The sequence below is a fragment of the Anomalospiza imberbis genome, chromosome 20, assembly GCF_031753505.1.
Source record: "Anomalospiza imberbis isolate Cuckoo-Finch-1a 21T00152 chromosome 20, ASM3175350v1, whole genome shotgun sequence".
Classification (NCBI taxonomy): domain Eukaryota; kingdom Metazoa; phylum Chordata; class Aves; order Passeriformes; family Viduidae; genus Anomalospiza; species Anomalospiza imberbis.
Window position 1 is genome coordinate 721,214 of NC_089700.1, and position 10,073 is coordinate 731,286.

Here is a 10,073-nt window from a genome sequence, read left to right on the forward strand (position 1 = left end):
ACAGCCCCATGGGTTTGCAGGATGCTGCAGGCTCTGGTTCTGCAGCTCCACAGCTCTCTGCTCACCCGATTTGCTCTGTGGCTCCATGCCCAGGGCTGCACTCCATCTCAATATTCAAATGTGGGGTTGATGGCAGCCTGGATGTGCCTCGTGCCAGAAGGGACCTGATCAGATTAGGTGGTCCTCAGCAGAGCAGACAGGGTCCTCACCTCCCTGTCTGAGACTCTTTAAAGAAAGCAGAAAGGAGGAAAAGGGAGTTTTTAACATGAAACATCTGGCAAGTTGTTCTGCTCTGCACACCAGGATGGGAGGGAAATATGTCCTCCAGGCAGAAGTGAGGGGAGAGGAGCTCTCTGGATATTTGCAGTGATGGGCACGAGTGCAGCTGGACCAGCTGTCCCTGTGTGCTCACTGTCTCGTGTACCCATGTCCCCAAGGATGTGCTCAAAGCCATTCTTGGGACATGCCCTGCACCCTGCGTGCTCAGGGAAGGAACAGGGGCTGCGCTGTCCACAGCCACCTGGAAATGCGTGAAGCCATCTGAAGACCAAACCAGGGACAGACCTGCTGGCCACTGCCACGAGCTGGCACCAGGCAAGGTCCCAAGTTTCCTTTGGGAGACGGAAACTCAGCACCCGGAGTGAGAGTGAGCCAAGAGAGTTAAGCAGGGACAGGCTGTAGGAGACTGTTAGAGAACAAAGCGTGCCTGAGAGAGAGCTGTGAAATACTTGGGAGTCTCTCAAGGAAGCTGGCAGCAGAGCAAGTTCAGATGGACTCAAACATCGTTCCCACCTGGGCTGAGAGCAGGCCAGGGAGCGCGGCAGGCGGGGCCACGCCGGGCTCAGAGCCTGCAGTGACCCAGAATAACGCTCCCTTTTATCGCCCGGCTTTAAACACGCTTTTATGATGTGCGAGAAGGGGGCAGATGGTTCTCTAATTAACTCGAGAGTGCTGAGTTGTGAAGTGCTGCGAGGAAAAGCAGCTCCAGCAGGGATGGCAGGGCGAGTCAGCAGAGCAGCCCGTGCCTCTGCCAGGCAGCGCCGGCGCTGCCCAGGGGCAGATGCCTCCTCCCACGGGCACTGCCTGCTCCCAGCAGCCCAGCTCCGGAGGGGCTTGGCCGGCCGTTCCCTGGGAGAATACTTACCCTCACAAATGTCACCTGGAAAGCTGTGTCTCGTGATGCTGATCCAGAGGATGTTCTCATGCAGCACCCCCAGGGGGGCTCATATTGTCACTCCTTCTTCTTCAGTCCCATCTTGCTCTTTGTCTGTGTGTTTGGCTGCTTTTTGCATCCCCCTGGATTAAGACATGATAACAGTAGCCCAGCATCCAGTGGGTGTCTGATCCATCTGCACCTGTGGAGACTTTCCTGGAGCCACCCCACAACTCACCATCCTCTGACCTGATCAGGCTGGAGCTCCCCACATCCAACACTGGGGCACCTCTGGAAAACACCTTTCCTAAGCAATTCCAATGGACCTAAAAGCCTGATGCTTATCAGTTTTACCTAAACCCAGTATCTCTGTGATTTCTATCCCTGGAACAAAACCAAAATTCCTAATAATTTGGATTCAAAGTGAAAAAAGCCTGTTTCAGCCTGAAATGCAATGGCTGGGTTTGCTTTATATGTTCACTCCTGAAATACAATCCAGTTCCATGCTGGAACAAAATCTCCCAAATTTTCTTTTGAAATGGTGACATATTTCATCAATGCTCTATTTGTCTGAAACTTCTTCAGCGAGCAGCTCACCTGGCCCGAGGCAACACTCTGCAGTCAAAGATTAATTGAATTAATTAAATTGAAACATTATCCATATGCTAGTTACAAATGATGTCTTAACTGGCCGAGTTGAGCCAAAGCATCGCCGAGGGCACTGGGATCTGGGTGGCAGCGCAGAGGTGAACCTGAAAGCTTTCAAACCTTCCATCCCTGCCCATCCCCGAGTCAGTTTTTGGCCAGGGCACTCACGTCATGGGGAGCAGCAGCTTCAAACACCGGCAGGCAGGAGCATAAGGCAGGAGGAATTGCCCCGGTTCAGCCTCTGCTCCCGGGAATAAAAGAGAGGAGGATAGTGACGTTCCTGCTATCTCAGCGGGAATAAGGGACTTGAGGGATGGAGATGACATCGTTTGAGACAACAGGTGAAACTTGGCAGATGGGAGGAGAATTTAGCAATGGTTGTGCAAGAGAGGCAATTTGGAGAGAACGGGTTGTTTGTGTCTGACAGTGCGGGAGTTCTGACATTAGGGAAAAGCCCCAAATTCCAGGGGCTGCCGATGGACGCTGGCAAAGAACGGAACCAGAAACACCCCAAAACCTGGCGGAAGAGACGAACGGCGCATCTGGCAGCAGGACCCACGACAGCAATTCCCAGATTCCCACTGCCCTTTCATGAGGTTTCTTCCTGGCACTGCCCAGCACCGACCCCGGCCCTCCATCATCCCCTTCCCCACGCTGCCTGCGCTGCCGGCTCGGCTCCTGTCCTCAGCTGACTCCTCTTGGCCGGCCTGCCGGGAGGAAGCAGCGTGCGCTGGGGCAGGGCCAGCGCTGCGCTTGTGCCGGAGCTGCTGCCAGACTGCGCAGCGAGCGGCTGAGCCCCGGGGGCTGAGCCCCGCGGCTGCTCCCAGCCCAGACACGCCGCTGGGAACCGGGACGCTGAGACCTGCCAGCACCGGGCAGCGGCTCCCAGGGCGGCTCGGGAGTGGAGCCAGGCCCCAGCAGACGGACAAAGTCACGGCTTCCCCTGGGAAGCTGAGACCCGGAGCGGGGCTTGGTAGAGAGAGAGAAGGAATTCAGTGAAACAGCCCCAAAAAGGCTGCCCATCACCCCACACCCAGGGGCTTCTATCCTCCAGCAGTGTTTCACTCCTCAAGCTCCAGGAGGATGTAGCAACAAGAGGCTCTGGATCATCCCTTGCACGCCCCTGGGAGAGAGACACGGGCAGCTCCTCGTGATCCCTGCCGGCTGTGCCAGGCATCGGTGGGGTCTGGAGATGTGGGGGGCTGCAGGCTGGTGGTGACCTGGCTGCCCTTCCCACCCCGTCCCTCAGAGGGTAGCACAGGCTGGCACGTGTCGGAGAGGATGTTCCCAGCAAGGGCACGGCCGCAGAGCGGGACCGTGCTGGCCAGCGCTCCACAGCGATGGGGAGAGACAGCCAGGGCTGGGCAGAGCCCGTCTGAGGGAGGATCTGCTGCTGCTGCTGCTGCCCAGAGAGGAAGACTGAAGAACAGCATTGACTCGAGAAGAATGGACCAGCGGTGGCCAGGAATGCACTGGAAGAGTCCTGCAGGGATGCAGCTCTGGAGGAGCACCAGGAGGTGTGAGGGAATCCTGGCTGGTGCTGGGATGAATGCAGGACCCTCCCTACCTCCTCTGCTCCATCACAGCTGCCATTCCTGATGTCAGCCCATGCAGGGACTTTTGGGCCACCATCACCTCTGCTTGGTGTCACCAGCCCTTGCTCAGCCCCCGACCCCTCTGCTGTCTCTGGCACAAGGCCTCAGCTCTTCTCATTCCCTCTTTTGCCAGCTCTGAGAACTGGTCCCTTCCATCCCACAGGGTGTTTGTCCTCTCCTCCTCACCTTCCCATCTTGGATCAGATCTATATCCCTTCCTTGGTGACCATCCATCCCTTTCTGATCCCTCCTTTTTCATCTTTCCCTCAAATTTGACACCTGGTTGTCCCCCCTGCGCCTCCTCGGGTACCAAATCTCTCCTGTATCCATGACCCCATTGCTGCAGGTGGCTCCAAGTCCTATTCCAGCTCTCCTTGCCTCAGTCCAGCCACCTTCTCACCCCACTCCCTGGTCCCCTCTGCCCTGTCCTCCTGTCCCCACCCCTGCGTTGCTGTGGAGACCCCCCAGCCTGGCAGTCCCCCCAGACCCATGACCTCCTGTACCACTTCCCCAGGTTCCTCTCCATGTTAATTTCATTAAGCCATTGAATCCCACAGTCACATTTCCAGTTGCCAGGACAGAGCTAGACAAGCTATGGATAGTGACCATCCCCAGCAGCAGGTGCTTTCCCAAGGGGGAAAATAATGGGAAAACTCCAGGTCCCTGGGCAGCCCTGGCAGGGTGGCAGAGGAACCTGGCACCAGCCTGCACCGATGTACCCAGCTGCAGCCCTGAGAAAAGCATGTTTTTAGATTTTTGCAGGATTTGTCATTTCTCAGCAAAGAGACAAGAACATTCCAGATCACAGGATTGCAAGGCTTTTAATCACACACGTGGTGCCTCTTTGGGAGTCAGACAAGGAGGCTGGAGGTGGCTGCTGAGCCCCACCTTGACAAGTGTTTTGGCACAGGGAACTCATCTCAAGGTCAGCCCATGGCTGAGCTGGTCTCTTCCAGCCTCCAGGTCAGCTCAAAGCAGGACATTGTCCTCCAAACTGTGTGGGGAGTTACAGTTCCCCGCCAGGGACTTTTGGGGAAAGAACATCCTCTGTGGATCCACAGCGTTGTTGCCATCAGCAAATGCATCACTCTCCTCTCAGGTTCTCTAATCCCCATCTCCCATAGCTCTGTGCCTGAGGGAGGCTCATATTTCACATTGCTGAAAGGCAGACTCTGAGCCCTTCTGGATGCACAGAAAAGCCAGAGGCATAAACCTTATGGCTTAAAAAGCAGAACACAAAAAACCCATACCCAGTATGTGCTTTTTTTTTTTAATAATTCTTAATTTAAAGCTCTGCTCTTGATTTTTGGTCTCTGAGTCATGGTTGGAATTATCAGGGCTCTGGGAGCCATTGACTGGCATTTGCAGGGTGCACTGGGAAGGGAGGGAGGCAGCCCAGCCCTGCCTGCACTATGTTTCCCCTCAGCACCACAAGGATCTGGCTGTGAGATAATAGAGCTCCACCGCCTTTTCCTCAGGGCCTCTCTGTGCTGCAGACACAAACTGGAGCACAGGCAGTGTCTAAAGTTCACGTTCTGGCTGAGTGTAACCAGTTACATCTCTGTGCTCGGTTGCTCATGATTTCTTCAGTTTTCCCCTTCTGGGTTGAGATTTTCCAGCCCTGCTCCCTGCACAAAGGAGGTTTGAGAGTCGCTTTGAACACCCTTTGGCCATGGCAGAGCGCACAGGCAGTGGAAAGCAATATCTCCATGATAAACATACCCTGCCTTTTTTCCTTTCTTTTGAGAATACAAAACAATCTTCCAATTTTTAGGCAGATCTGCTGCTGAAACTGCTGGGGGTCAGAGCTGACATCTGGCAGAGAATCAGCGCTGACCATTCCAGTAAACACTGAGTCTCCCTTGCTGAAAGCTACGGCCACTCAGGCACAGCACATTTTGCAGTGATGGTACCTTTTAATCAACACTTGGAAAGCCCCAGACAGTGGGAGCAGGATGAAAACAATCACTTGCAAGCTCCAAGGGCAGGTCAGAGCTGGGGATGGAGGCAGGCAGAGGTTTCACACCCAGGCAGGGAGCGGCGGCCTGGAGTTACCTATGGGCAGCAGATGTTCAGCTGTCCTTGAGAAGGACAATGTGAATGAGATGGAAGGAGCCAGGACCACTAAATCCCTCCTTGGCCAGCGTCAGATCAGAGCCGTTCAATGATCCATCACTGAAGGCTTCCCAGAACTGCAGAAATACCAGAGAGAATTCGGTATAAAGCATAGAAGGATTTAGGTTGGAAGGGATGCCTGGAGGTCCCCAGCCCAGCCCCGGAGCACTCCAAAGCTGGGTCAAGCTGCTCAGGGCCATGTCCAGGCATGTTTTGAACGCATCTAAGGATGGAGATCCCAAGGATGGGGATCCGTTCTCCCGTGGCTGCACCACTTCCAACACAATCCCAGCCTCACAGGCCACATCCACAGCTCTTCCAAGCACATGGAGAGCTGGTTATCCATGAGGGAAGGGCAGAGGCAAAGCCTGCAGAGAAGGCACCACCACAAACATTGCTGGGCCCAAGGCAAGGAGACATGGAACACAACTTGCAGCCAAGTGTGGCCTGCAGTGAGGCGGTCATGGATACAGGAGAGAAAGGGGGCCAAAGGGGGGCCAAACCAGGCACCAAAATTGGCGGAAAGATGAAAAAGAAGAGCATCTTGGGGGGACAGAAGAGGCATGGGTTACCAAGGAGGAGATATGGATCTGGTCCTGGTTGATCATGCCCAGCAGAAAAGAGAAGCCTGGGATGGGGTCTCTGCCAGGGGCTGGGGAAGGTGTCTCCCCTTCTCCTCATGAGGAATCTCCAATGACAAACATTCCCAAGAGATCTCAAGTGGCTCTCTGGTGCTGGAAGGGCGATGCTGTTTGGCATGGGCGATGCTGATGCCCGTGGCCCTGGGCTGCTGCTCCAGCCCTGCTCCTTCCAAGCAGCATCCTTGTGTTGGCAAAACCTCTTCCCATGACAACCGTGGGAAGGGACTGACAGGGAAGGAGGAGCTCATGGAAAGTTAAGGATAGGCAAGGTATGGATGGGATCACAAGAGCCTTCAAACCCAACAGACAAAGGGACCTGCCAGGGAGGGGCTGTCTGAGCCCCCCCGGTCCCCAAACAGCCCCTGCAGAGCTGGAAATGCTTCTCCTGTCTTGGCAAACACCCCAGCACCAAGTGTACAGGGACAATTGGGAAAATCCAATCCTATAAGTGTCCAAGGTCAGGCTGGACAGAGTTTGGAGCAACCCGGGATTAGTGGAGTCAAGGAGATTGGAACCAGATGATGTTTCAGGTCCCTTCCATGCAGGCTATTCCATGTTTCTATGTTTCTATCCTAGGAGCCATCCCATGACACTGGAATATGTCCGTGGTGGCTTCCAGCCTCACACTGAGGCTGGATGGCTCCCTGGCTGCCCTATGTGGGTGTCCTGTGGGGCTATGGCATGGGCTGTGCACGGGGTCAAATGTTCCCCCAGGGAAGGTACTGGAGGATACAGTGGAATGCACAGGGGAGAGGGAGATGGGTACCCACGCTCAGAACACCCAGCGTTTCCCAGTGTTTAACATCAGGAGAGTCATGGGGACAACAGTGGACTGGTGAAAACACCTCTGAGTGGGGGACTTGGCAAAACAAAAAGGTTTTGCTTGCTGAAAATAAGGCTGAGCAGACATCCTGATTGCCAGGTACCACAGAGCCCTGTCCATGCCTCACAATCCTCCTGCTCCATGTCCTGAGAGGATTTTCTCTGGGATGTCTGAAAGAGGTGTCCTTTTCAGACTGTCTCTCTAGTTTGGAGCGTCCTTCCTACAGCATATCCAGGGGTGATGACCTATTGGTCAACAGTTAACAGTGGTGAACCAAGGCAGGAAAACCTAAGGATGCTCAGCATCAAAAGAGGCAGCTCCCCTGTCCCTTTACCTTCACCACCTTCCTGGCACACACCCCAAACACAGAGAATTTGCTCACCAGAGACACAGGAGGAATGAAAACTTCAGGCCCTCAGGATCGCGGTGAGTTTGGCTGTTCCAAAGCCACGGACCAGCCTCAGCTTCCCTGGGACGGTGACGGGGCCACTCCATGCGTGTGACCTGCCCCTCGCACATACCTTTCCTTTGAGCGCATCCGGCGCAGGCACCGCAGGGCCCGGCACACCCCGGCAGTGCCGTTTCCTATGACAACGCCGTCAACAGCGCCAGGAGCAGGGTTGGGGTCCGGGGGGCCGAGCAGGTGTGGGGATCCTTGTAGCTATGGCAAAGGGGTGTTTACTTCTGTGTTTTGCATGTCGGTGTTACCCCCGGGAGAGCTCCCCGCGCGTGTCACAGCAGCGTAAGGCTCTTTGGCATTTCCCCCAGCAACTATGTCAGCGTTTGGGGGAGCTGTGTGTAACCTGCACCTGCCACCGACCGGCTGCAGGAAGCACCCATCCTTCCCGGAGCTGCCACGGCTCCCAGGAGCCCCCATGTTAGTACAGGCTGCAGCCGCAGGTGCTCTTGCTGCAGCCCTCATCGTGGGTTTTCTCACCCCGATATTGCACCATGCAGCAAACCCCCCCTTTTCTGCACGGGCCCCGCTGTGGGCAGCGCTTTCTGCTTTGCCCCTTTCCCGTCACACCGTGCCTGCCTCTGTGCCTTCCCCGCAGCTTCTCCTGACACTTTGCAAGCTCGGGGCAATGCTCCCAGCCCATCCCCGCGGGCGGCTCACCGAGCGCTCCGGCCAAATCACAAAGGGTTTGGATCCCGTTCCCCGGCTCGAGTGCCAGGGGCGGGAGATCTTGCCTCACATCTATTCTTTCTAGGTACAAAACACGCATTCAAAAGTCAGAGCCGTTTCACTGGCAAGGGCTGGGAGCTGCTCGGAGCCGGCCAACTGCCCCAGTTCTGATTCCCAGCGAGGCCGCTTTCCCAGCCCTGCTCTCTGCATGTTTTGCAGACGCTCGCATCGAGGATGCATCACCCGGCCAGCCCCGCCCGGGGGGCTGCATCCCGAGGGCCACATCACGGCCCCGAGGCTGCTGGAGCCACTGCAAAGCTGCCGATCCCCGCGTCCATCTGCTCCCGCGTCGCTCCTCTGGAGCGGGGAGCTCGTGTTTAACGACCGCGTGTGTTTTCGCTCAAGCATTACATCACCTGGCAACGCCAGCGGGACGGACGGACTGACGGACTGACAGGACCAGCCCGGCTGCGCTGTCCCTGCCGATGCTCGTCCCCTGTCTCGTGCCCCGTGTCCCCAGCCCGCAGCCCTTTGCCCTGTGCAGGTGAACAGAAAATCCGCCTCCATGCGGAGCCCACCGAGGGGCTCATGCACAGCCCCCCCTCCCCACCTCCCCGGTGTGTCCCAGCGCCGAGTGTGGAGGGCAAAACGCTCCGTGATTTCCACCTCCCGGAATTCCTGCAGTCGTAGCCATCAGTATTTTCCCTAAAATGAAGTGGGAGCTGAGATAAGCCAGCCAGGCAGGCTCCGGAGGGCCGGTCCCGGGCGCGGATTGAGCTCACGCTTCTGTAAGTGGGCGGCCAGGTCTGGCCTTCGCACCTCGCGCAGCCCGAGAGGAACCGGGTGGATTTGCTGATAATTGGCTGCCAATTTCCGCAGCGGTGGAAGGAGCGTGGGGAATGGGGGGAATGATGCCAGGGAGCCCTGCGGGAAGGGGGTGCAGACAGGGCATTTTCGTGCACGTGCTCCCACTCCCAGCGCATTGGGGTCACGAGGAGTCAGGTACTGGGATATACAGAATCTCAAACCCTTGGCATGCGCAGAAGGGGCAGTGTTGGACCTGCAGTGGAAGGGGTGATTTTGCATTCTTTGCCTTTCATCCACACAGAAGATTCTCATTCACACAGAGATTCTCCACACAGATTCTCCCCTTCTACTCTGGCCCACCTGCAGTATTCTATCCACCTCTGGGGTCCCCAGCATGAGAAGGATGTGGAGCTGCTGGAGTAAGTCCAGAGGAGTCCACAGAGATCCTCCAAGGGCTGGAAGCCCCTCTGCTCTGGAGCCATGCTGGGAGAGCTGGGGATGCTCACCTGGAGTGGAGAAAGTTCCAGGGAGACCTCAGAGCCTGTTCCAGGGCCTAAAGGGGCTCCAGGAGAGCTGGAGAGGGACTGGGGACAAGGAATGGAGGGACAGGATAAGGGGAATGTCTTCATATTGACAGAGGGGAATGAGATATTAGTTGTTGGGAAGAAATTCTTCTTGTGAGGGTGCTGAGGCCCTGGCACAGGGTGACCAGAGCAGTTGTGGCTGCCTCTGGAACTCTGGGAGTGTCCAAGGCCAGGCTGGATGGGGCTTGGAGCAATGTGGGACAGTGGAAGGTGTCCCTGCCCTTGGAGGTGGTGGAACAGGATGGTCTTGAAGGTCCCTTCCAACTCAAACCATTCCATGATACTGTGACTGATCCCACCATTTAACTCGCTGCTGCCCCAGCTGGTCCCCAAGCCCTGTCCAGAGACACCCCCCGAGAAGGAGGATGAGAAGTTCAGTGGGGACACGCTGGGCTCGGAGCTGAAGGAACCCGGAGCCCCTGAAGGGGCTGGAAGTGGCTCAGCTGCCAGACCCCCCCTCTTGCTCGGCTCTCGAGGGCCGCGGAGGCCGCGTGTCAATCACCAGCCCCGGCCAGGCCGGGCGCTGCGTGTCCCCAGGGCACCTGTGGCCGGGAGGGGACCCCCGGGGCCCGGCTGCACGT